The sequence below is a fragment of the Ambystoma mexicanum genome, chromosome 10 (assembly GCF_040938575.1).
Source record: "Ambystoma mexicanum isolate Mex_15411 chromosome 10, UKY_AmexF1_1, whole genome shotgun sequence".
Classification (NCBI taxonomy): domain Eukaryota; kingdom Metazoa; phylum Chordata; class Amphibia; order Caudata; family Ambystomatidae; genus Ambystoma; species Ambystoma mexicanum.
Genome location: NC_090932.1, coordinates 1,172,895,151 through 1,172,919,845, shown reverse-complemented (window position 1 = coordinate 1,172,919,845; position 24,695 = coordinate 1,172,895,151). Strand labels below are relative to the sequence as shown.

The window sequence follows — 24,695 nt, the reverse complement described above, 5'->3', positions numbered from 1 at the left end:
CAGCTATAAAGACCGACTACCAAAAACCGGGGCCACTGCATTTTCCAATGTGAACATAATCTTGAGAAAGGGGGGCAGAGCACCAAAAACCAAGACAGTCCCGGCAAAACCGGAACGTCTGGTCACCCTATAGTACGATCGTTTGTTTTGTGTCCCCTTCCTTGTCTTGTTGCGCCTAGAAACACTTGTGTATAGGCACATTGACTTATATCATATCAAAGTGTCCAGCAAAGCAATGCATCGTTACCTGTGTTCGTAATACAATGAATATATGGCTTGAACCGCCCGAACTACAAAGGAACGTCACAGCCTTTTCATTAGCTATGCCCAGGCCCACTTAAAGAGCCAGCGCAGCGGGTGATACCTTTCCGCTCATAAGCATGCGTGCTTTATGCCCCCGGCTGGGGCAGGAGGCCCGCGCGGAAGATCTGATTGGCCCACGGTAGGCCTGCCCCGATTGGCTGCTGCTCCAGTGGGCATCGCTCCGTGGTAGGGGTAAGGCACCGCCGCGCTCGCTGTCCCTTTAAACAGCATCGCGTGTCATCCCCGCCCGCCTCCTGCACGGATGCTCGCAGAGCAGTGGTGACTCAGAGCAGGTGGGGCACGGCGCTGCCCTCCCTGCACACGGCGGCGCCCGACGGGTCTGCACGGTGCCCCTGAACTCGCCGGAGGTAGGTGGGCGAGCAAGCCCTGGGATCCGCTGTAATGCGCCAATGCATGGCAGGGGCTGCGCGGGTGAGGTCCGGCCATCTGTGCCTCCACCTGGCTGCGCGCTGCAGAGGGGCCTGCGCGGGCGCTGACGGCTGCGCCGACGACAGGTGCGCCCTTCATTTGGGTTATAATAGAGGCTGCGCGCGCAGTGCGGGGAGCGCCCGGGAAGGAGGCTGGCGTGGGGGGTGCCGGACTAAGAAGAGGTTAAGAAGCCTTGGGATGCGCCCGGGGAGGAGGCGGGCGGAGGGGCGTGGGGGTTGTCGGGTTAAGTAGCCTTGGGAGGCGCCTGGGGAGGAGGCGTGCGCAGGAGCGTGGAGGGTGCCCGGCTAAGAAGAGGTTAAGAAGCCTTGGGGTGCGGGCAGGCCTCCTGTGCCGAGCACCTCGCTGTGAAACCGGTTCTGCCGCTCCCATCGCTCGCGGGCCGTGCGCTAGGTGCTAAATTATTTATCCCGGCCTGCTTTCCATACTGCGGGCTTCCGGGAGCTTTTCCTTGCTGGCAGGGGGCATATAGTACCCTCCTCCCTTTACTCTTTCCCGCTGGCCATGGAATGCACTAGAAGGGGACAGCGCCCGGTGTCATGGGTGATGCAATGTCGCAGGCTTTGCCTTAGAATGGCAAACGATCGCTAGAGGCCGTTCAATAGCACACCCCACACGTCTTGGACCAAGCCCGTTTGATGGGTGCAGGGTGCAGCTGCTAGTTGCGGTCACGTGAGCTTTAAAAGCTTCATCCTAAACAATCCCACCGCTGGTGCCACGCAGTTATGACAGTCACAAATTGGGCTTCACAAAAAGCGGGTCCCTTTCTTTTAGGTTTACTGTCTTATTTCATGCCCCGGTACCAACTCGATAGGGCAGAGCACGGCCAGGGAGTATAAGCCTGGAAGTGGTTTAGTGCGAGGGTGGGGGGGGGGCATGCCTGTGACACAACTGACAGGGATGACAGACATGACAATGTCTAAAAGGAGGAGGCCAAACGAGTTGTGAGGTGGAAAAGCTTTGGCCACAAGCTTTATCGTCATACAAGCCATGGGAAAGAAAACCAACCATAAACAACATCATGAGAAAACACAAATGTATATTTTGGGGAACAGAGGTATCAGGTGAGCGGAGGCCCTACTTTTACTTAAGGCCCGCTCGAGGGCTGATCCCTGCCGCCCTGCAAGTGAAAAAGCTTGTTGTGGACGTTGGGTGGACCTGGCGTGTGAACCGTGTCCGGAGTTTCTTCAGATACTTTACTTCCATACTGCATCCTTCCTGCAAGCTTGGAGAGGTATATGCCTTTCATCCATTGTTGTGCGCTTTACCGCGCTTTGCGGCATTGGCATACCTTCTTATCGCTTTGGTGACTCGACCCACTTGTGATGTTGCCCCCTGGGGGGGGGGCTTTTTTATTATTTATCCTCTGAGGTGGACTTCTGGAGCTTGGCTTGCCTTCCACTTATTTTCAGTTTTTGGGGGATTGCCCCTCCCTTGTACCATTAGTGGTGAGGCGTGTGAGCCTGTTCCACTCCGTCTAGGCATCCTTTTGCTCACTGATCCACTTGTGATATAGCGCCTCTGGTGAGGCGTGTGAGCCTGTTCCACTGCGTCTAGGCATCCTTTTGCTCACTGATCCACTTGTGATATAGCGCCTCTTGTGAGGCGTGTGAGCCTGTTCCACTATGTCTAGGCATCCTTTTGCTCACTGATCCACTTGTGATATAGCGCCTCTGGTGAGGCGTGTGATCCTGTTCCACTGCGTCTAGGCATCTTTTTGCTCACTGATCCACTTGTGATATAGCGCCTCTGGTGAGGCGTGTGAGCCTGTTCCACTGCGTCTAGGCATCTTTTTGCTCACTGATCCACTTGTGATATAGCGCCTCTGGTGAGGCGTGTGAGCCTGTTCCACTGCGTCTAGGCATCCTTTTGCTCACTGATCCACTTGTGATATAGCGCCTCTGGTGAGGCGTGTGAGCCTGTTCCACTGCGTCTAGGCATCCTTTTGCTCACTGATCCACTTGTGATATAGCGCCTCTGGTGAGGCGTGTGAGCCTGTTCCACTGCGTCTAGGCATCTTTTTGCTCACTGATCCACTTGTGATATAGCGCCTCTGGTGAGGCGTGTGAGCCTGTTCCACTGCGTCTAGGCATCCTTTTGCTCACTGATCCACTTGTGATATAGCGCCTCTGGTGAGGCGTGTGAGCCTGTTCCACTGCGTCTAGGCATCCTTTTGCTCACTGATCCACTTGTGATATAGCGCCTCTGGTGAGGCGTGTGAGCCTGTTCCACTGCGTCTAGGCATCCTTTTGCTCACTGATCCACTTGTGATATAGCGCCTCTGGTGAGGCGTGTGAGCCTGTTCCACTGCGTCTAGGCATCCTTTTGCTCACTGATCCACTTGTGATATAGCGCCTCTGGTGAGGCGTGTGAGCCTGTTCCACTGCGTCTAGGCATCCTTTTGCTCACTGATCCACTTGTGATATAGCGTCTCTGGTGAGGCGTGTGAGCCCACTGGGTCTAGGCATCCTTTTGCTCACTGATCCAATTGTGATATGGCCCCTTGTGAGGCGCTATTATTTTTCATCCTCAGAGGTGCATTCTCGAGCTTCCACTTGCATCAAACTAGCATAGGTTTCGGCATTTTGCCCTTCCAGGTCTTTATGTTGAAGGAGGGGGCCTCCTGCCCTTCCCCTGTCTGCCAGGAGCCCTTCTTTCCCTTTTTGGGCCTCTTTTGGCCATTCCCTTTGCTGGAGAGCCACTTGTGTTTTCGCCCTTTATGAGGCGTTTATTGATTTGTTTCTCCTAAGGGGATGCTTCTTTGAGTTTGGGATTTGATATCTGAATTCCGGTTCCTTGAACGTGTGCAGCTCTATTTGGCCCTTTTGAGTTAGGTTGCTATTATTATTTGTTCCTTTTTCTTGGGCGTTTTAGCCTGTAAGTATTTTATTAGGTTCTTTAGATTTTCCCCTACACTATTTTTAAAACATTCTATATTATAGTGTGTCTACCTGCCCCCTTTGTGGGTAGTTCATCCTGTTTGTTGGGGTGGGAGGGAGGTTTTTTAGAGAACAGTAGCTTGGTTCAGGGGTCGAGCTCTGTAGGTGCCCGGCAAGGAGAGGCACAAGAATGACGGGGGCTACCTTGCCCTCCCTTGTTCGGGGAAGCTCGGGGTTGAGCCACGTTTCAGTTATGCCAAAGAAGTCGGGCTTAAGCTCATTAGTTAGGTCTGAAATTTCCACACCGTGTTTGTATAGCGAGCGTGTGTTGAGAACGGAGAGTTAGAGCACCAACAAGGGTGCAATCTTTGAATTCATATTTGACTTGCACAGTGCTTTCTTTAAGCACATGATGAAACAAAGGCAGAGTGTATAAACAACTTACTTAGAAGAGGATGTGTCTGCTAGACGCAGAGTTTCCCCTCGAGCCGGCGAGCTGCGGCTATGACCGGTGAAGACTGGCGCGACCCAGAAGCGCCGGCGCCGAAGCACCTGAACAATCAAGAAGAACCCTAGGGGTTCTGGGAAATGTAGTTCGAGAAAACTACTTCCAGTTCCTTGCAGACCTGAGAGTGCTTTGCTCTCTGCCACTCACACCAGCAGTCATACAGTGTGTTACCTAGACAGTGGTACGCTACACAAGAAATTCCTAAACAGTTGAAAATCAGGGAATTCACATGTGTTACACAGCACCCTCCGTGCAGTGACACAGGGGGTCGTAGCGACCCTCAAACATAGACTCCATACCCTGGGACTGACTACTGTCTCCCAGGGCATGTAAAGTCCCCATTGACTTTACTGGTCAATTCTTATGAACTTAACCAGTACAACCCATCTGACTATGTAGGTACTGGAAAGGGTTAATAGATTTTCCCTTAGGTTCATTTTGGAGGGGGTACCGTAAAGTCCCTCTCTCTAAAGTTTCTGGCTGGTGGCAGTGGTTACTACCATAAATATTCGACGGCAAATATTTTCCTATGGGATTTTCCCATTGTTCGAGGCTACCCCTTTTTCTGATAGCCTCTAACATACCACCGGTTTATTTTTATTATTAACTTTACTCCAGTAGGTTTTATTTGCCAGAACTTTAATATAAATTATTTCTCGTGTCTTACTCGAAACTCCTAACCCAGGTCGGGGATCCTTTGTTCGTCCTTTTGGCGGGCTTCTGCCAAGAAGCCCTCCTTCCGGCGCCACTGAGTCTGGGGTGGGTCCATTGTGTGGGAGGGGGAGTAGGCCCCCTGGATAGGGTTGCCTCTGCAACCCATGTCGCACTATATCCTGATAGACTGGACGGAGGAACTGGAAGAGCAAGACGTCGCCATTGGAACTACGGAACCGAAGGGGAGAGAAGCCATAGACATCTTCAGCACCTACACCACCGGTGAAGCCCTGCTGCAGCGTCTCACCACTTTTCTTCCACACGACGAGAGGAGATCTTCTTCGCAAGAGCCTCCTTCCCTTGAGCTGGTGGGACCAACCAGTTCACCAATCGCTTCCTCGGACCTGCCTTGGTCGAATCGCCAGTGCCCAGCACTTGGAGGCCGGATAGCCAGGCAGCCATCCACCCGGACCGCGATTTAAAGGAGCGTACCTTTGTTTCGTTTGACAGCACAGCGGCTGGTTTCATCCCTGGGTAGTGCAGTAACTCGAACCTTCCTCCACGACGAGAGCCTCTCTTCCTCTACTGGATCCCCCAAACTGCAGGAACAACCGCCGCTTTAAATTTTGATTTACGAAGGTTTGATACAGCCTGAGGTAAGGAGACGCCGGGTCAGGCAGCCGGGCTTCTGCACCCAATGGTGGTCAAAGATATTCAAAGGTGGTCAAAGGTCATATTGGGACAATATCACATTTGGCAAAAAAACTGTGAAGTGCATTAGGCCATTAACTGAATAAAGTTGACTGCATTGTCTCAGAAAAGTGGCGCACGTTTGCCAGGAATGTCGCCTGGCCAGGACTCGTCGCATAAGCCAATCTAAGTTTGCCAAACACTAGCCAAATCTGTACGAGAATTGATCCATTTCGTGGACAATGTGGTTGGTAGCAAGCACAAAGCTCCTCACTGAAGTCCATCTACGTCGCCAAAACAGCAGCACTACAGGGCAACAATAAAGCAAAAAAGCAACGTTTAATATCCAGACAGTCTGAAGAGAACATGGCTACTTAATGGAGTTACAACCTGGAGCTCGGAGAAATCCCCAATCGGTAAACGTAGGAAGCCCGATAACAACAAGCTGTGAAGAAACTACAGTTATCTTGATGGTGTGGGGCTATGCTTTTTTATAATTAAATGTGGCATGAGAAAAGCAGGCACAGAGTATCTCCCAGGTGTAGACAGTCTGACTGCCTACACTGGACTAGGCTGCAGGGTCTACAACTGTGTTTGTTATTTTATATTTTCTGTTCATTTTTCGAGTTTGTTCAGCAAAACAAGATATTTAAAAAGTTGATTAATTGTACAAAGAATGTAAAATGTCTCTTAGTAAAAATGTACAATGTTAATTTCTATTGATCACTTCCAGTAAACTGTAGTTATAATACAAATGTTACGTTTCTCTTACTGAGCAAAGCACATTATCAAAACCTAGCATAACCGGTTATTATTCCAACTTGACTAGTCTTCTACACTCCTATTGTACTGTTTCTAAAATGAGAGAGGGACAGGGAACAAATAGAATCATTGATGGTTCCTGACTGCTTTGCATACAATCAGATACATGTTGGGAACATCAGAATGACCACAGAACTTTATATTGACAAATATGCCTATAAAAAAAGGTTGCTTCCCACTACTCTATGCTTTGTGCTCATTTCAATTTTCACTCAACTCCCCTTAGCATTAAAGTGTTTGTAACCATAAACCATATATATTCATCCAGACAACCTCAGGATTTGGATGCGAATATAATATGGTTGTGCCAGCCGTCACTCCATTTGGGTCTGACAGCTGCCTGGGTCGCGGGATATAGATGTCTTGTGTATATGGAGCTGTGTATGTTCCCAGTCCCTAATACACAGTAACCCATGCAGAGTTATTACATTTATGGGATATTTTGTTTGCTTATTTAGTGCTTCATGCCTGATTTCTTCTAAGTACCGTAATTGTCGGTTTTATGATGCTCAAATGTGCACCCCTTTGAATAATCTAAAGCAGTATCTTCATGCATGCTGTGGGGAACTGGGCTTATTTAGGTGAACGTCAAGGAAATGAGTACGCATCTACGTAGAGGCGGGTATTGACTTATACCAACTGTGGTTTTTAGTACAGGCTAAAGAGTATCCAAGGATGACCGTGAAGGGGTACCGGCAAATAATTGCATATTTCGGCTTGGCTGCTGGAATACATAGGGCCTCATTACACGGAATGCGGTAAACCATGGTGCTATTAGCATACTGGTACCACCATGGAGGAAAGGGGAATGGACTAATTACGGTACCGTAATTAGCACCAAGGTCCCTTTGCGGGTCCCAACTTTAACGGCTGGTCTACACCAGGTCGGGTCCCGCAAAGGGACCTCGTAGTAAGGCGGTAAGGGTTTACTGGTACCGGTGCCCTTACCGGTACCGGTAAACCCTTATCGCCTACCGTGTAATGAGGCCCATAGGATCCTAGCTCTATCTATCTATCTATCTATCTATCTATCTATCTATCTATCTATCTATCTATCTATCTATGTTTATTAGGCCTCAGAGCGCTCATAAAGACTGACAGGCGTTGATTCGGACAGAGGAATGAGCGACAAGGTGCTGATTTTCGGGAAGCGGACAGAAAGGAAGCTGATTATGCTGTTCCTTCGTCAAACAGCCAGGTCTTAAGTTGTTTTTTGAATATGTTGATGGATTGGCAGTTTTTCAAGGACACAGGAAGATAATTCCAGAAGCTTGAGAATGAGGACCAGCTAGTCACACTCTGCCCAGTCCTGGAGCCCAGAAAGCTGCCAGGCCTGCTAGTGATTATGGGCCTCATCACGAGTCTGGCGGTAACCGTTAAATGCGGCGGTACCGCTATTACCGCCACATTTAAGGGTCCGCCAGATCATGGCCTTGGCGGATTTCCCCAGCTTTGAGCTGGGGAGAAATCCGTGGCAAAATTGACGATTTTCAGCGCCATTACCGCCGGCGAGAAATCCGCCGGTGGTAATAGCGCAAATTTTCCCCATTGGGCCCAATGGGGAATGAGGAATTCCCGAATGGGCCCAATGGGGAATGGGCAATAACCCTTCCGCCAAACCGGTGATCCAGCGCTAATAGCGCCGGTGGGTTTGGCGGTAGGGCTATTAGCGCCGGTGCTAATAGCGCCGACGTTACCGCCCAACTCGTGATGAGGCCCTATGTCTGATGATGCTGGTGCATTCACGCTTTGGGCCTGCTTGAAGAAATCGAGCTAGAGCCCGAGTACTGTGTCATCAAGTTCTGCTATTTGTCGATGTAGAAAGTCGTTTTTGTGGTGAATTTAGGAAATTCTCTTTTCGGTTAGCTTCTTCTTGGCTTAGTTTTGCACACAGCGTGCTTCCAAAGAAATGTCTATGCAAGCACCTCCTTTGGGGGAGTCAAACCCATCTTTGTCTCGGGAGGATAGCTCAGGGGCAATGTGCTTGCCTTGGAAGCAAGACGACACTGAGCACCACAGGTTCAATCCCTGGTCCGCGCTTGGAAACCTCTGAGTATTAAGCGTGTTATAAATAACCAATCATATCAGAACTATGTCATTTTTGTAGAGGTGCCCACACGCCAACTGACTTCCACTCTTCTCCCCCCTAGGGAATCCTGGTAGGGAATGACAAACCCAGATCTTATTGGACGTCATGAGGACCAGATCCTGAAGGTTGCCTGCCTTTCCCACGTTCTATTTGTTTTCAGGCTTCCTCACTAGAGACTATTGGTACACAGTTGCAGCTTCTAGGAGCTGGAAGCTGTGTTAACCCCTGCTTGTAGCCTAGAAGACCTTGGTTAGCTTAACAACAGCTACCATGCACTACTTTTGATTCCCACACGAAATGGTGTCATACAAACATGCCTATGTGAGATTAACTCTTTGTACTTGGGTAAAGTAGATAAAGGTGCATTTGAAAACCTCAGATAGATTTAAAGCATAACAGGCCACATGCAATGGAGAAAAAGTTATAGCTTGCATCTCTAAAGGAAGCTAGTTTGTGCCACCTGAGCCTTGCAAAATATTTCACTGAATAAAACATTTCTCACAATCCATGTATCTCAGCCAAGTGTTTCTCACTTCTGGCCTTGTGACAAGACTGGTCCAATTGAGGGGGAGGAGTAAGCACACACATGTGTGGGTGTGGTCTAACCCAGATAGGTGTGGTTCCTTATTTCAGCCTACTTACCTGACCAAAATGGTCAATTTGGCAATTCAGTATCGCCTTGTGATTCGGTTACATTAGCACCCAGAGGAGTGACACTAGCCAATCAGGAGGCTAGAAACATGGGCTTGCGCTGACATTATAAGCCTGCATTACATTCCTCCCTGGTTGCCTACCACGCCACTTCCCCAACTGCCATTCTTTTTGGGATCGCCATTGACTCTGGGTCTCTTTGGACCGCAGTCCCTCTGCCCCCTGCAATACACCCACACCTTTCTCTCCTCCACACCCACTCTCATATCTTACCTGCACTGCTCTCTCCTGCTGATCGATGGCTCTGCTGTCTAGCCTCCACGAAAAACAGAAAAGGGACAATGGCTCCATTCTGTTTCCCACGGGGGCAATTTTGTTTGTATTATTTTTTCATGGGTGATTACCACGTGTGTGACACGCAAAGTTAGATTCACATAAAAATACAATTTGCTTGGGCCAAGGTCCAGATCAGACCTGAGTGGTTCATGCAATATCATTTTAGCAGACTGGTGAATCTAATTCATCAGAATAGGTGGCTCCCTTTGCAGCAATCCCTACTACTTTCTTGATTCCAGTGAAACATGTGCTTATTAATGCAATATATCTCTTTAAGAACATAAGAAATAGTATAACATTTAATTTCTTTGTTAATAGTCTTTTTTTGGCATCCCATCTGCCTTCTTAAAAAAATTCACATGTGCAGAACCCAAAAGCCAATGCATTTCTAACTAGAACAGTTCATCCTCACGGCCATGTCTGCTGATGAATGCACTTTACATCACCACAAACGTTATGCCGGTAACTGGAGTACTTGATGAAGTAGTGTTCCACATCCGTGGTAGAACAATACCTCCAGAAGATACCATGTAGTATCTAGTTTGTGGAAGGGTCTTTAGTACAGAAGCAGATAGGATGTTATCTGCGTAAAATGTGGCCTTGAGGGATGCTAGCGTGGCAGTGATGTCTTCCATAATGAGTGTCTTAAAAAGTTGTCCAGGTAGTTGTGGTTTCGTGATATGGTATGCGTAGCGTGCTGTCAGTTGTGGCATTGGTGTCTATATTTGCACATCATACAGATCATGTCGATGAAGAACGTTGATGGCAACAGATTTTCTGATGGAGTGTGGTACGGGAGGGTCGGGCAGAGGGTTGATGCAGTGCTTGATTGCTTTGAAGAGGGCTCTGCTTTCATTGTTTGCTTTGTCTATGGTGTTTTGGTAGTAGTTGGCTGTGGCAGTGGTGATCAGTTGTCTGCATGCAGCGCAGCAGGCTGAGGTTGGATGTTTCTCCAAGTCTTTGTTTTCTGATGGCTCCATTTTGAAGTTGAGTTCTTGAGTCTAACAGGGTGCAGAAGATTTGAGCTTGCGTTTCACTGGGGCATGGCAGTTTGTGCTGGTTGTGGGGGTGGTGTTGGGTTCTTGGGAAAGCTTTTTGCAGTCCTGGTTTGTCCGAGGTAGATCAGCCCACGTGGGGTGGAGGTTGCCAAGGCCTCCCTTGAGAGCCTCCACTAGGAAGCGCTTGACTGTCGATCTGACGGCTTGTTTTCCTGGGTTTCCGATGCGTGTGCTGGAGAGGATTGCCAGATGGTACGACCAGTCGAGCGGGAACTGTGATGCAGTGTAGTCAGGGCAGTGATTATGAGGATATTCCCTTTCCTGTGAGTTCGAATATATACATCATATGTTGCGCAGGACGCACAGAATGAATGTGGATTATTTACCCGGTGCAGAACTTCCCCCGTAACCCGTGCCGTAAATATTGCCTGAAATTCTAATTCATCATTGGTAGTTAAAATAGAACCTGTTTGAACCGTTGGCACTATAAAGATAACAAGGCCCATGGCTTTGTTGCCTCTGTATGGCAGCACACACCCTCCTGGCACTGTTTATGTATTATTTTGTACATGTTTTTTTTTCCTCTGTCCTTGTTAAATGCCCCTCCTATGCCCGTCAAAGTGTCGGAAAGATGGGGCTAACAAGCAATGATTTTAGCTGCCCCTGGGGTCGTGACCTTTCAGTGGTCAACTGTGGCCAGATTTGGTGCTGTAGCGCCAAAGTGCTCTCTGCTAGTTGGGCACTAGTCAGCCACCTCACAACACAATCTAAAATGCAATTCAAACCTTGACATCTTATATTGCCAAATGGAAAGCTGTTGCCTGCGGGAGAGCTTCTCTCATAATGGATTACTGTTAGGGTGTCCTGTATCCTACCAGATAGAGAACCCTAAAACATAGTTTTGTCTCTGGGTCAGGGGAAAAGACAAAGCCCTCTCTGAACAGTGAAGAAGGCTTCTCTTTTATTGCCCAGGGCATGGATCTGCAGCCTTTGGCTCCCCAGATGTTTTGCACCAATCTCCTGACACCATCTGGGGAGACACAGATTGCAGACCCCCCTTCCTAGGGCGACCATCGAATGGACTGACGTGAGGTTAACCTCAATTCGGTGCACAGTCGCTCCCTGGACCCTCACTCTTCACATCTTGCCCTCTCCTGCAAACCTTGGAACTATTAAAGTTTAAAAGGTTGCACTGAATGAGGAGAGTCTTGGATGAGTGTGCACTTGATTGTGGGGTGGGTTCGCCAGTGCTAATTAATCTTTTATAACACACTTAATACCAGAGTCTCTAAGCGCGGGACCGGGATTCGTACCTGTGTTGGTGTGCTTGGTCTTGCTTCCAAGACAACTGCGTTCCCCCTGAGCTAGCCTCCCAGCCCAGTGTTGATCCATAAATTAGGGAACTGGGCTTGACTTGAGACGCCAGTTTGATTGCTTCAATAACTTGAAAGCACTTCCAAGATAAAGATGCCTTGTGAGTATAGGGTAAGGGGGTTGCAGCAGGGATTTGAGGTGAACTTTCTTTTTTATTAAATTGAGCCATCACGTGAGGTAAGATAGAAGGGGATTGCCTTACCAAACACAGCTGATTACAAGGAAGGCCGTACTTGTAAAACATCCAGTATTTACAGAATACTGCATGTTTTACCATTCCACCAAATCTCGAGTTTTGTTACTTTTTTTCAGTATCTCCTGCCTGCTTTTACGTGAAGGAAATTGTCTGAAGGACTCGGATATGGGGAATGATAGAAGGTTCTGTATGATTCTGAATCATACAGACCCTTCCAGTTGCCGTCTGTGGTAACAATAAAGGAGTTTGGTGGTATTACCAGTGATAATACCACCCAACTCCTATCTGGTCCAATCTGTTCAAGCTAACTCCCTTTAACCCAAACGGGCGTGGACCCCCCCCACTCTTTCTATTAAAAACCAATGCAATGATGCTGCTTCCTCTTCCCACACATACAAATAGGCCCCTTTCTCCTTCCTTCAACATATACACAAATACTCTTCCCTCAGACAGATACCATATATCCTTCTTCATGACCGAGTATGTACCTTCCACAGATACAAGCTTGCAATGTACCTCCTCCCACCAGGAGAGTTTTGATCATTGCAAGAGTGAGGGTGTGGGAGTGGGCGAGCCACGAAAAAGTCCTACTACTTTCCTCCCCAAATGCAGTGCGTGTGATTTCATACGCTATCATTCGCAACCCCGTAAATCCACATTTTTGGTAACATTAAAACAGCATTTTAACACATACACAGAACAAAAATAAAACTGCAGAACCATTACAGATGGAGGAAACTCATCTATTACAGCTCTGTCCAGGATCTGTGGGGCAACATGCATGCAAACCTCCTAATTTGCATATAGATTGCTCCAACTGAAGTGACTTCACAGAAAAGGACATTGCAAGAAGCATCATCATTCTTTGATACTTGTAGGCACCATGTCAGTGACCTTAGAATAAGTTGCCATAAGTAAGTCTAGTGGCAAAGAACTTTGTGGCGCAAAATACCTACATTGCACTATTATTATACATGGATCAACTCTGTAGTCATTAGGCTTTTTTAAAATACCATAATATATGTACATTAGCTAGTAAGTGAATCATTTACAGAGCTGCAAATAAGACGCAGTGATTAAATGATTTGGACAGGATCACACACTGTGGTTAAATGGTGGAACCAGGATGTGGACAATTTAAGCGACTGAACACATCGTTCCAGGTTTAGATGATGTAGATATTTTTTAAGGTTTTGCATTGAATTTTATGTGCTTAAATAATACTTTATAGAAATGCCTTGGAAGCAAACCACATTACATAATAAACTAGCCTTTCTTAATAAACCAACTTTACACTATATACAAACCAGCTTTACACTATATACATCATCATAGAAATATGTTGAGCAATAAAAGTATGGATTTAGTTTGCATTGAACGTTCCCTTAAACAGCAGGTGCAAGTGTTTGGTGGTACGTATTGTGTGTGGGAGGGGACGTGATGATGGGGTTTGTGAGGAGTGGGTGCAGGCCAGCAGGGAACATAGTTCCACTACTTCTTTTCGTACACTTCGACCACTCAGTATAGCCGTGGCTATCTGTAGCGACACACAGGTAAGGCACTTTGCCACAGCAGTAAGGCGGCATTCGGAATCTAGATAATATTGTGTTCCTTCTACAGTACTCTTTCGTCCACAACAACCTCTAAATCGGTTCTGGTTTCATTTGACTTTAGTTGTGCAGAGTAGCACCACACCGGATGCCCCCCCACAACCACCACAGAGAGGCTATTGTCACTGTGAACCATGCAGCCACACAAACCCCAGTGACCTGAGGAGCCCAAGCCCAATGAGACTCTGAGACTAGGACACAACCACCTCAGAGAGAACCACAACACTGCAAAGCAGAAACCATACAGGACTCCATAAGCAAGGACCAAACCAGCCGAAGAACAAACCCAATCTAAGTCACTTATCATCACAAGGGGATCAGGAGCCATAACAAAAACTCTGAGAAGGAAATACAACCACCACAGAGAGGCTTTCGTCACTGTGAACCCCCATACAGCAACAAAACCCCCCTTCGCCCATATGCCTACAAGCCCCAAGAGACAAGACTGAGATACAATCACCACATACAAATATATACATACCGCAAACCGATACCAGAGGCACAACTCAACATTCACAGCTAGGCAGAGGCAACTGCATGTCGGGTCACCTGATTTAAATGGAAACTGGAAAAGCATCAAAAATACCCATCTAACTGGAGACCTGGAAATAACCGACCCAGCAGGTCACCCGCCGCTGGAATATACTACAATATATCACAACTCAAATCTGTTTCCAAAACCGAATCTACAACCTACAGCCTACAGCGAGGCTGACACCACTGTACACCACAGCAGACAATCCCACCACTAATTCCAAGTTACCCAGGAGAGCACCTGCCCCTGGAACATACCGTTAAAAACCAACCTCAGAAGAATAGACATAGACCACAAACATGCCACAATATAAGAAAGACAAAGAAACAAGAAAGCAAAACAGAAACAGGAAGGAAACTGCACCCCCGCAGAATGGAAACCACCTACCGGAATTAGCAAAACACCCAAAATCCCCTGTGGATACCACTAGACGGACTAAGGATATGTACCAAGAAAAGAACTAACACATAGTACATCTCCCGCTACCTCTCCACCTATGATCCTACCTCAATGTAAAACGAACAACCGAGAAACAACCCACAAGCAAGGACCTAAGCAAACCTGGACTCCCAACAAGGCACCTAACCTAACATGTCAACACACAGAACACAGCTTCTCAAAAGACATTTTCGGTAAGACCCCAACAAAATCAGAGCCAAACTTGAATCCCGAACCATCCACACCCCTTACATAACTAAAGACTGGAAAACAAGCTTACATCTAGAAACAAGCAATGCTCCACCCCGAACCAGAACAAAGAACCCTTTCATCAATTTAATTGAGCTTCTCAACAAAGAGGCTGAGGCCCCAACCACAATATCAGAGAACAGCCTCATCCAAGAGAGGACCTCAGGAAAAGAAAACTCTACATTACCCCGACCAAGACGGAAGAAAGGATAGGCAACAATACACAAGCACAAACACACAAACTACACTGCAGTGTACTCAATATAAAATCAGCGCAAAACACAAAACAGAAATGTCTGACCTTCGTAGCGAAGGCGGCACTGATGGGCTCTTCTTCACAGAAACATGGCTATCGGAAGACTACAAAACAGTTGCACACAAAGCCATACCAAACAACTTCAAACTAATACACTCCAACAGAGAAAACCACAGAGGAGGAGGAATCTCAATGGCGCACAAAGACCACATCTGCGCCGCACCACTCACTTCAACTGTCATAGAAGACTGCAAATCCCTCCTAATCAGAATCAAGCTCAACAACCAAGCAAACGTACTGTTCCTTCTGATCTACAGACTGCCATCTCACAACCCGAACTATGCAGCAAAGCTCACTGGCTCCATTGCCAACCTTACCACCTATCATGATAACATAATTAACACAATCATCCTGGAGGATTTCAACATCTGGTTTGAAAAGAGAAAACAAAACTACAGCAAACTCCCTCAATCCCCTTCTTGAAACACTCCACTTCAAGTAAATAGTGAACGGATCCACCCACAGTGCTGGACACACCGTAGATGGAATTTTCTGCAGAGACAGGCTCTCGACCACCGCCCCACCGGTACCAATCATATGGTACTGGTTGATCCCACTCACTGTCAAACTCCCAACCTGCATATTGCCCAGAAACACTATACTGCACGCCACTAACAAAAGAAATTGGAAGAATCTTGACCATGCCACTCTAAAACTTGAGGAGAACCATCTCCGGTTCCGGAAGCACCCAAAGACCTTCTTCTTTGTTTCTGCCTCCTGTCCCCCTCTCTCCTGCTGACTCGCTCTCTCTTGGCACTGTGCACCTGGCCATCCTCTTTCCTCTGGGTCCAGGTACCTGCTCACCCTGCCTCCCTCCTGCACTGCCTCCCAGCCACCCCTTGCACTGGATGGACTGTATCTGTACCCATACAGCCCTCCACCCCATTTTCTTCTTTTCTGCACTTATCAGACTTACCCAGTCTTTCGCCATAAACACAGCACTTGCCACATGCTGGCTGCACTATCACTGTTTATTGCCTCCTTTCTATTTTTTTTATTTATTATTTATTTATCTACTCTGCTGTGCACTTTTCACTCTCCCCCTTCCATGCACTTTTTCCCTTTTCCCCATCCCATGCACTTGTGCGTTCTCAATGTCACTGGGCCTAGTAAGATCGTTTTTGTGTTCTCCCTTGTTTCCCCTCCCTTGCCTAGTCGCGCTCTTAAACACCTGTGTAAGAGCGCAATACAAATAAAATATCATATCATAAATCATATCATACCTAAAAATAAATGCAGACAACAGCACCCAATCAGCCCTCATACTACTGTACATTTCAGCCGCCTTCGACACAATCAAACAACAACATTAATCTAGAGACTGGAGGAATGGAGCTTAAAAGGCTTTGCTCTACAATGGCTAAAATCTTTCCTCACCAACTGAACTGAAAGAACCTACCTACCTACCACCATTTACTTCTAACACCAAAAACCTCTCCTGCGGCATACAAGGTTCTAGCCTTTCCCCACTCCTCTTCAACATATACATATCCCCCTAATGAAAGTCATTCGAACCCACTGACTGACCGCCTACAAGTACGCAGATGATACCCAACTCAACCGAAGACCCAAACAACACACCCAACAAATGCCTCACTGACATATACACCCAGATGACAACCAACAATCTCAAACTAAACCCGACCAAAACAGAAATACTGCCCCTCCATTCCCCAAGTGGATAACACTACAGACACACAATTTAACTGGTCACCAGGCATGGGATCCAACCGGAAGCCTCTGCTGTGATAAAAAACCTTGTAATACTCATGGACAACAGAGAGCAAATAGAACCACACATCAATGCAATAGCAAAGAAAAGCTTCAACCTCCTACAACTAATTAGAGGGCTCATCCCCTACCAGTCCTTCCCACACATAACCCCTGCAATCCTCTGCTTAGTATTGACAAGAATGGACTAGGCAAACAGCCTCTACCTTGCAATGCCAGAACGGCTCACTAAAAAGCTCCAACACATCCAAAATACTACAGCAAGGCTACTCCTGAGAGTAAACAGAAGCAACCACGCTACACCTTCCCTGAGAAGCCTACAATGGCTCCCAGTAAGAAAACACATTAACTTCAAAGCCCTTTGCATCGCCCACAAATCACTACACGGACAAGGAGCCAAATTCCTCCAAGCCAAAATTAACCGCTACCAACCAGGAAGAAACCTAAGCTCAAGCAAGGACCTCCAAATTGAAATGGAACACTATGAAAAAAGGAAATTCGGAGGAACCACATTCTACCATCTAATAGCCAACCTATGGAAATCAATTGCGGAGGAGATAAATCTGGCTATTCAACTCGCTGTGATTAGCATGAAAGTGGGGACCTCCCACAATTTCACTGTGGACCAGAGACAATCAACTGAGAGTACAGATCCTGGAACAGAAAACAAAACAACCACACTGTACTAACCACTAACCATCCCTGCTCCTCGGTCCTCCCGAGCATACCTCACACACACCTCACACTAACGGGCCACCCCTGCCTCACAAACTGCTGCAAACAAACCACCCAAACTCTGGGTGTTGCCCCTGGACACAATAACCTGAGTATGCACAATCCAAACACACTCAGAAAGTTGGCACGCACTGAAGCCGGTTTCTCCTATTTCTACAAGCACCAAGGGAAGAGCACAACCCAAACTCAATCCTATCCCTCTCACTTCCCTAACCCACCCAGCCCTATTTCTTACAGAGCCATTTGAGCACATGGAGACCATGCAAATGGTAGTGGTGCACGGTATAAATCAATTTAACATAACAATTCTTAAAAGACAAAGGTCCCTGCTAATACTCCCTTCTCTCTCCCATCAGTGTCTAATGGCTCCTATTTTAATGCTATCTTGATTAGGGGTGTACCGAATTTCGGCTTCGAGTAGGTATTCGGCCGAAATTTTACCTAATATTTACTCGAAGCCGAAGTTCTGAACATGCCCTACCTAGTTTGCTGATTGCATTTGTCTTCTGGGCCACTTGCTGAGCAAGAGGAATTTGGCATGAAGTTTTCCGACCTGCATCACGTTTATGGTAAACTGGATTGGCAGTAAAGGTGAGTCGGAGTGCCTCTGTTGTTGACTCTTTCCCATACATCATCAGCCTACAAGCTGATGTCATTAGCAAAACAAGTAGAGCCTGAGCGAGGCGGTCCGTTATCATTCTTTACCAGGGATGACAGTAAGTCGGAGAGGGCCATTCCTGTAACACATGCAAGGCTGAGTGATTGATCTCACGGCAGCCTCGCATTAGCCTCAGAGAAAAGACTTCAAAATCGGCATGGCTGCACTTCTCTGGGTCAAGCCTTGCCTACCCGCAGTCAGCATCAGAAAACGGGGACTTTAAAATCACAGGGCTGCCCTTCTCAAGTTCAAGCCTCGCCTACCTACAGCCTTGCCTACGGCAACAAAACCCATTCAAAGGAAAACAATGGGCCTCTGCATCCTGAGAGAAGAAGCAAGCCTTTAGAGTGAGACTCCAGCTGGTGTTTGATACATGTTTTCCAGGCCACCAGGGCGTCAACGCGCCTTATGCTAATGCCGACACTCAGCTGTAAGGAGCTACACTTAACACTTAACAGTAGCAGGGGGGGGGTGGGCAGGGGAGTGATTTGTTTCACTATGAATGGAGGCAGCTGTGTTAACCAAGCACTGGGGGTTGGGGGCAGGGAGGTGGGGGGGCTATATAAGTAACACAAGATTAAACAGTAATGCCCCTCTGTAGTGCGTTTTCCTCTGACTGCTTTCACCCTACTTGACTTTTCACTAAGTTTTTTCAGTGCGCGTTTCAACTTTTGACACTTTGCTTGTTGAACTCCCAACAAAATTAAGAGATTCAGCCTCCTTAACTGGACTGAAAAAGAGACCGAATGTATTCCTTGGTCGTCGAGGGCTGACTACCGATTTTGAAACTTTAATTGTTACTTTCTAGTGGCAAGTGTTTTTCATTGTTTCCACAAAGATGTTCAAGGTCGACATGTGGACAGTCAGGGCTCAGGCTGACCAATTGCATGCAGTAGGGCTGCAGTGCCACAGAGATTGCTTATGTACTCTTACGGATTTAGGGCGCTTTGCTGTTTTGCCCGGGAACTGTGTCAGAGTTTCTGTGTGTGACCGTTTAGTTACTTTCCCTAATTGTGTGTGCCTCCATGTGTTCCCATTGCTTTATAATATGATATAGCAGTTGGCGCACAAAACTGGATAGTGGTCAGTAAATGGGCCTTGCTCACCCACTCTATACGGTAGATGAGATGCCTCTGGTGCCTGGGCGGTCTCGACAACCCCTTCCTCCTCTCAATATTGCCCCATCCCTCCCCCTAGACCACAGGTCTACCTGCACTGTTGGTGCCCACTTAAGCTCCCGAAGTGACTCCCTGAGTGGCATTGATCCTGACCCATTTGGAGTGCAGGGCTATGAGTGGGGCCACCAGGAGAGATCAGTAGGAGACTGAACTCTCTGACCTTCCTGTTGGCATGACATTGGCAGACAGAGAACACGAAAAGCTTGCTGGCATCACGGTTCCCTCGCATCAGAGCCACATGCTACATGGAGGAGGTGCATGATAGCATTACCCTATGCCTGTGCTCTTCATTGCCTTCCATGCTACCCTTCTTCACCATACACAATATAAGGGTTACATTTAATCCCAGGTGGAAAACCCAGACAAGGCTTCATGCAGGCATTTTATGCGCTGGAGTTGATAGTGGAGCTTGCTTAAAGAGGCAAGATAGCTCAGTGGGTTTATCGCTTGCTGTTGTGATGTGCATGGGATCTGCAGGTCAAAGGTTTCAGATCCTGACCAGGACAACCAAGCCTTTCAATTTTTTGAGGTCGATACATGTGTACCGACTACAGTTGGGATGATAATTGTAAGTGAATATGTGCTATGTACAGCTCCTTGGTGTAAGAGCTATATAAGTAAAAAAGATTAGCACATACTAGAACTGTAGTGCCCCTGTGGACTGAAAGTGACTTTCATCTTCTGTAGACAAAGAAAAGAAATGCAAAAAAGAATGGATATACACATTTTGAAGTGTATTTTTAATTTACAAAGGTTTTTCTTGTCTACATAACTTTATTTATTAAAAAGGCCACTATTCGGTTACGTATTCGGTTCCGGCCGAATACTTGTCCAACTATTCGGTATTCGGCCGAATACTTAAAACTACTATTCGGTACACCCCTAATCTTGATAGAGAGCAACGTGTCAGGTTCCTGGGAGAGCCGCTCTGCTGCCCGGAGCTTGAATTTACACAGAAAAGTGTGATCCCTGGAAAGGCCAAAAACGATAGGGTGGAGATTCTAGAATGGCTAGCAGTGGAGTAGCAGCTTAGCTCAACTGCTCTGGACCTCTCCCTGAAGATATTTACAAGATATTGTTATGAATTCCAAGAAAAAGATTAGAGAGGCTGAAACCCCTGCTTCAAAGAAACCCAAACAGATTCCAGAGATGGAGGAGACCCCAAGCATTGAGGATGTCTACAAGATTATTCTTCAGGTGGCCCAAGATGTCTGTGATATCAAACTGACTATGGCTGAGCTCAACTTGAAAACTGGTCAGCTTGATGGCAGGGTTACAGACTTGGAAAAAATCTTCTTTAACTATGAGCTCAGAAATAGCTGGCAGCTTCCAGGCTTACAATAATCTGAAATCTGATTTACAGAAAGAAAAAGAACAGCGCTTGGAATTGGAGTTGAGGATTAGGGCTAAAAACATCAGATTGGTTGGAGTGGAGGACTCTGCTGGAAATGAAGATTTACCTTCCTTGGTTATTCAAGTTTTTAAAGAGTTTTCGTTGTACTTCAATCAAGATGGGAGACATTGATAATGTTTTCAGGATTGGTAAACGCCTGGGGGTTAAGGCGAGGCATATTTTGGTTTCCTTTTTTAATCAAAGATCAAAGGAATGCTTGATGAATGATGCCAGACTAGTGGGAATGCCTCTTTCAAAGGTAAATCTGTTTTTATTTACCCTGATTTTCCTAAAGAGATCCTGCTCCTGAGGAGGTGCTAAAGGTGCTAAAGACGTGGCCAAACAACTTAACCTAAAGGCCTTTTTTAGCAGGAATAATGTCTTTACAATTATATTCCCTGATGATGAAAAGAGCACTTCAGACCCGGTACAGGCTCTTTGTTGGCTGGAGATATATAAGAGGGACCTTCCTGAGCCAACTCTCATCAGAGAATGATCTTGGTTTTGCTTGTGCCTCCCCCCTTTTATTTTAATTATTTTCATGTCACTTTTCCTTATTTTTGACATGTTTTTTGGCATACTTAAAATGGCGCCGGTGTGTAATGACAGTTAACGTTGCTGAGTTTGAAAATCTACAATGGAACTTCTTGGCTTTGTGACTTTCTATATATTACGTATGGCTGTGACTTACTCGGGATTCTAGTCTTCGGCCTCGATCCACGCTCCATGTTGGTTCCTGCTTTGGGCTTCCGTGCAGGTTTGAAAAAGGAACCCTCATGCTGTGACGCACGACGCAGAACACGCCGATCAGCTGATCTGTGGCCGGCTGTGTTTATCGGTCGGCGAGTCCTCGTTGGATGCGCGGTGTCTGCGCCTTCGTCTTGAGGATCGTTGTCATGGCCACTCCTACAGCTACTCTCGTCACGAGTTTCAGAGACATCGAGGCCCGAACTGTGAGGTGTGTAGGGGTCTGTGATGTCTCTGTTAATGTGTCACTGTTCCCCCGCCTCATATGGGATCAAGTGGGATGCTCCGTCGCGACATGTGATTCTTGTCGGGGTCGCGTCCTGACTGAGCAAGTACGCGATATTTGCAGGGCAGGGGAAGGGGCTGTATTCAAGAGGTGTCTGCTAGGTTTGTAATTCACCTGTATGTCCGGTAGGATTGCGGAACTGAACCTGGCTCAGCTTACACATCGGGAAGGTGCTTGGTGTGTTATTCTAAGTTGGAATGATGCAGGGAATATGTCATCACTTGCAGTTTATCCCTCATGATGAACAAAACTTTACTTAACTCGCTTTGAATGCCTAGGCTCTGTATTATATTACGGGTCATATGCCTTTTCAGGTCTTCTGAAAGGTGCCTAGACTATACTATTTATGGGGTGATCCGGCTTTCGTATCTATCTTTCCATGTGGATGTTTTTCAGTTCAGTATCTTGTTACTGTAATGGTTTTTATATATTGCTGTTATGGTGTAACATAATGCAGCGCTGTTGTTTTAGATTGGGGCCTAATGGTATTTAGGTTGTTTCATGTGGTATATTGGGGGAGGGAGCTTTTAGGGGTTCCTTGTGGGTTTTCTTTGTTTGCTCTGGGTTGCAGTTATGCATTTTCATTGAAATGGTTATTTTGATGCATTAATATTTGAATTACTATTGAGGCTTGGGAGGGGTCTTGGAGATGGTTCCAATGTTTTTTCAGTTGTTTTTAGGCTGAATAGACTTCACAGTCTAGACTGTTCTTTTTGTTTTGAGGACTTTGTTTTTTGGTTCTCTTTGTTTGTTTTCTTTTTCAGTTTTTTGTTTTTCTGTCTTTACATTTCCTGTTTTTTGCTGTTCTGTTAATGGTGTAATGATGACTTTACAACCAGGTGGGACGGACAATGATCTCTGTGTTGTCTCTTGGAATGTGAATGGGGTCAATAACCTGCTGTAAAAAAAGAAAGTGTTTACTATGTTACAAGACATGCATGCTGATATCTGCTTTTTACAAGAAACTCATATTTTGGCGGATGAAATTTCTAGGTTAGAAAGGGAGTGGGTTGGTTCCGCCTATGGCTCTTCCTTTTCATCAAGATCAAGGGGCGTTGTCATTTTGTTTCGGAAGAAACTGCCCATTAAAGTATTGAGAGAGTGCGCTGAGAAGGATGGTAGAATGATTGCCTTGTTGGTTGAGATTCAGGGGGAATTGTTAACACTTTCTAATGTGTATGCTCCACAGTGGACGATGGCTCCTTTTTTAGAATGGTTGCACAAACTCTTTTGGAATTGAACACATCTAATATTCTTCTGGGGGGGGAGGGGCTTTAATACTGTTGTTCCTATGCTTGACAGAAGTCAGGTTAGGCAGGTGTCACAGAGTGATCATCATCATCGGGCGCTTAGGTCGCTCCTGGAAGAGCACAATTTGAAGGACAATTGGCGTCAATACAGTTTCTTTTCTAGTGCCCATGGTGTGTTTTCTAGACTTGACATGATTTTTACGGGTGGGACGGTGACGGAAGGTATAGTCTCATGCATGTAATATTGGTAATATTTTATTGAGTGACCATGCCCCAGTTATGATGTGCTTGAAACTTACATTTCGGTGTGATAGGACTTTTTCATGGAAATTGAACACATCTATTTTGTTAGATGATGATATTTTGGAGCGAATTGTTTCGGAAGCTAACTATTTTATTGTAGAGAACTGCTCAGATGGGATCAGTGTAGCGAACACGTGGAAAGCTTTTAAATGTTGTATGCGAGGAATCTGTCTAGGGCTGTGTAGTAGTAGACGGAAGAGGGAGGACAAAAAAGACAGGATCTTAACCTACGGATTGGTGAGATTTCTTGGGATTTGATGCTCGATCCGGCTGACTGTCAAGTTGGCGATTTTGAAAAAACTTTAAAAAGAAATGAAGGTTTTTTTGTCGCTCAAGGCAGAACGTGGTTTGTTCTACTCTAAGTGTACTTATTTTGAAAAGGGTGAACATTGTGATAGATGGCTCGCATACAGGTTGAAGAAAAAGGTTTCAGAATCGGCAATTGCTTCTGTGATTGACCAGGAGGGTAGAATTACATTTGATCCCAGGAAAATTAACTTGATTTTTCGTGACTTTTACGAGAATTTATATAACAATGAGGTTAGTATCTCTGGTAGAGGTGAGGACTTCTTTGGAAATTTAAATCTTCCTAGGATTCAGGATGCGGAGCGTGATCTCCTTGGTGCAATGATTACGGTTGATGAGATCAAATATGCTATTTCAGAGCTGAATGTTGGTAAATCCCCAGGCCCCGGATGGACTCCCCTGTGAATTTTATAGGATTCTCCCGAACTCTGCCTTAGAGCTCTTGAGAGATATGTTTATTTCTAGTAGATTGGATGGGGCATTACCTAAAAGTACGAGCCATGCTTCTATCTCAGTTTTTTTGAAAAAAGGAAAGGACAGCAATCTTCCTGCGAATTATCGTCCAATAAGTCTTATCAATACCGATAATAAGATTCTTGCCAAAGTCCTTGCCTTACGTTTGGTAAAGTTTTTGCCTACCTTAATTGGTGAGGAACAATCTGGATTCATGAAAAACAGGTGTACGCCTAGTAATATTAGGAGATTGTTACTTACCATGGAAATTGCTAATAAGGTCGTCTGTGATGCCGCTGTCCTTTCCCTTGATGCGGAGAAAGCTTTCGACAGGGTTAGTTGAGATTACTTGAGGAAAAGTTTTGAGGAAAATTAATCTAGGTGAAGAGTTTATTTATTGGGTTTCTCTTTCATATGCCAGTCCAACGACTGACGTTAAGATTAATGGGGTGGTCTCGGAGCCTTTTTGTTTGAAACGGGGTACTCGTCAGGGGTGTCCTTTTTCACCTCTTTTGTTCATTTTGGCAATTGAACCTTTAGCAGTTTGCATCAAAAATGAG

The 24,695-nt window shown here is 46.3% G+C and overlaps 1 protein-coding gene across 2 annotated transcripts in view; it reads left to right on the top strand.

Annotated features, from left to right (window-relative positions):
* Window positions 1-467: 467 nt before the first annotated feature.
* SLC7A4 (solute carrier family 7 member 4) overlaps window positions 468-24,695 on the top strand; it is a 236,396-nt gene continuing 212,168 nt past the window's right edge. For both annotated transcript variants that reach the window (XM_069619120.1, XM_069619121.1), the window contains exon 1: window positions 468-671. The gene's annotated coding sequence lies outside the window, so the exon portion shown is untranslated. The remainder of the gene's footprint in view (window positions 672-24,695) is intronic.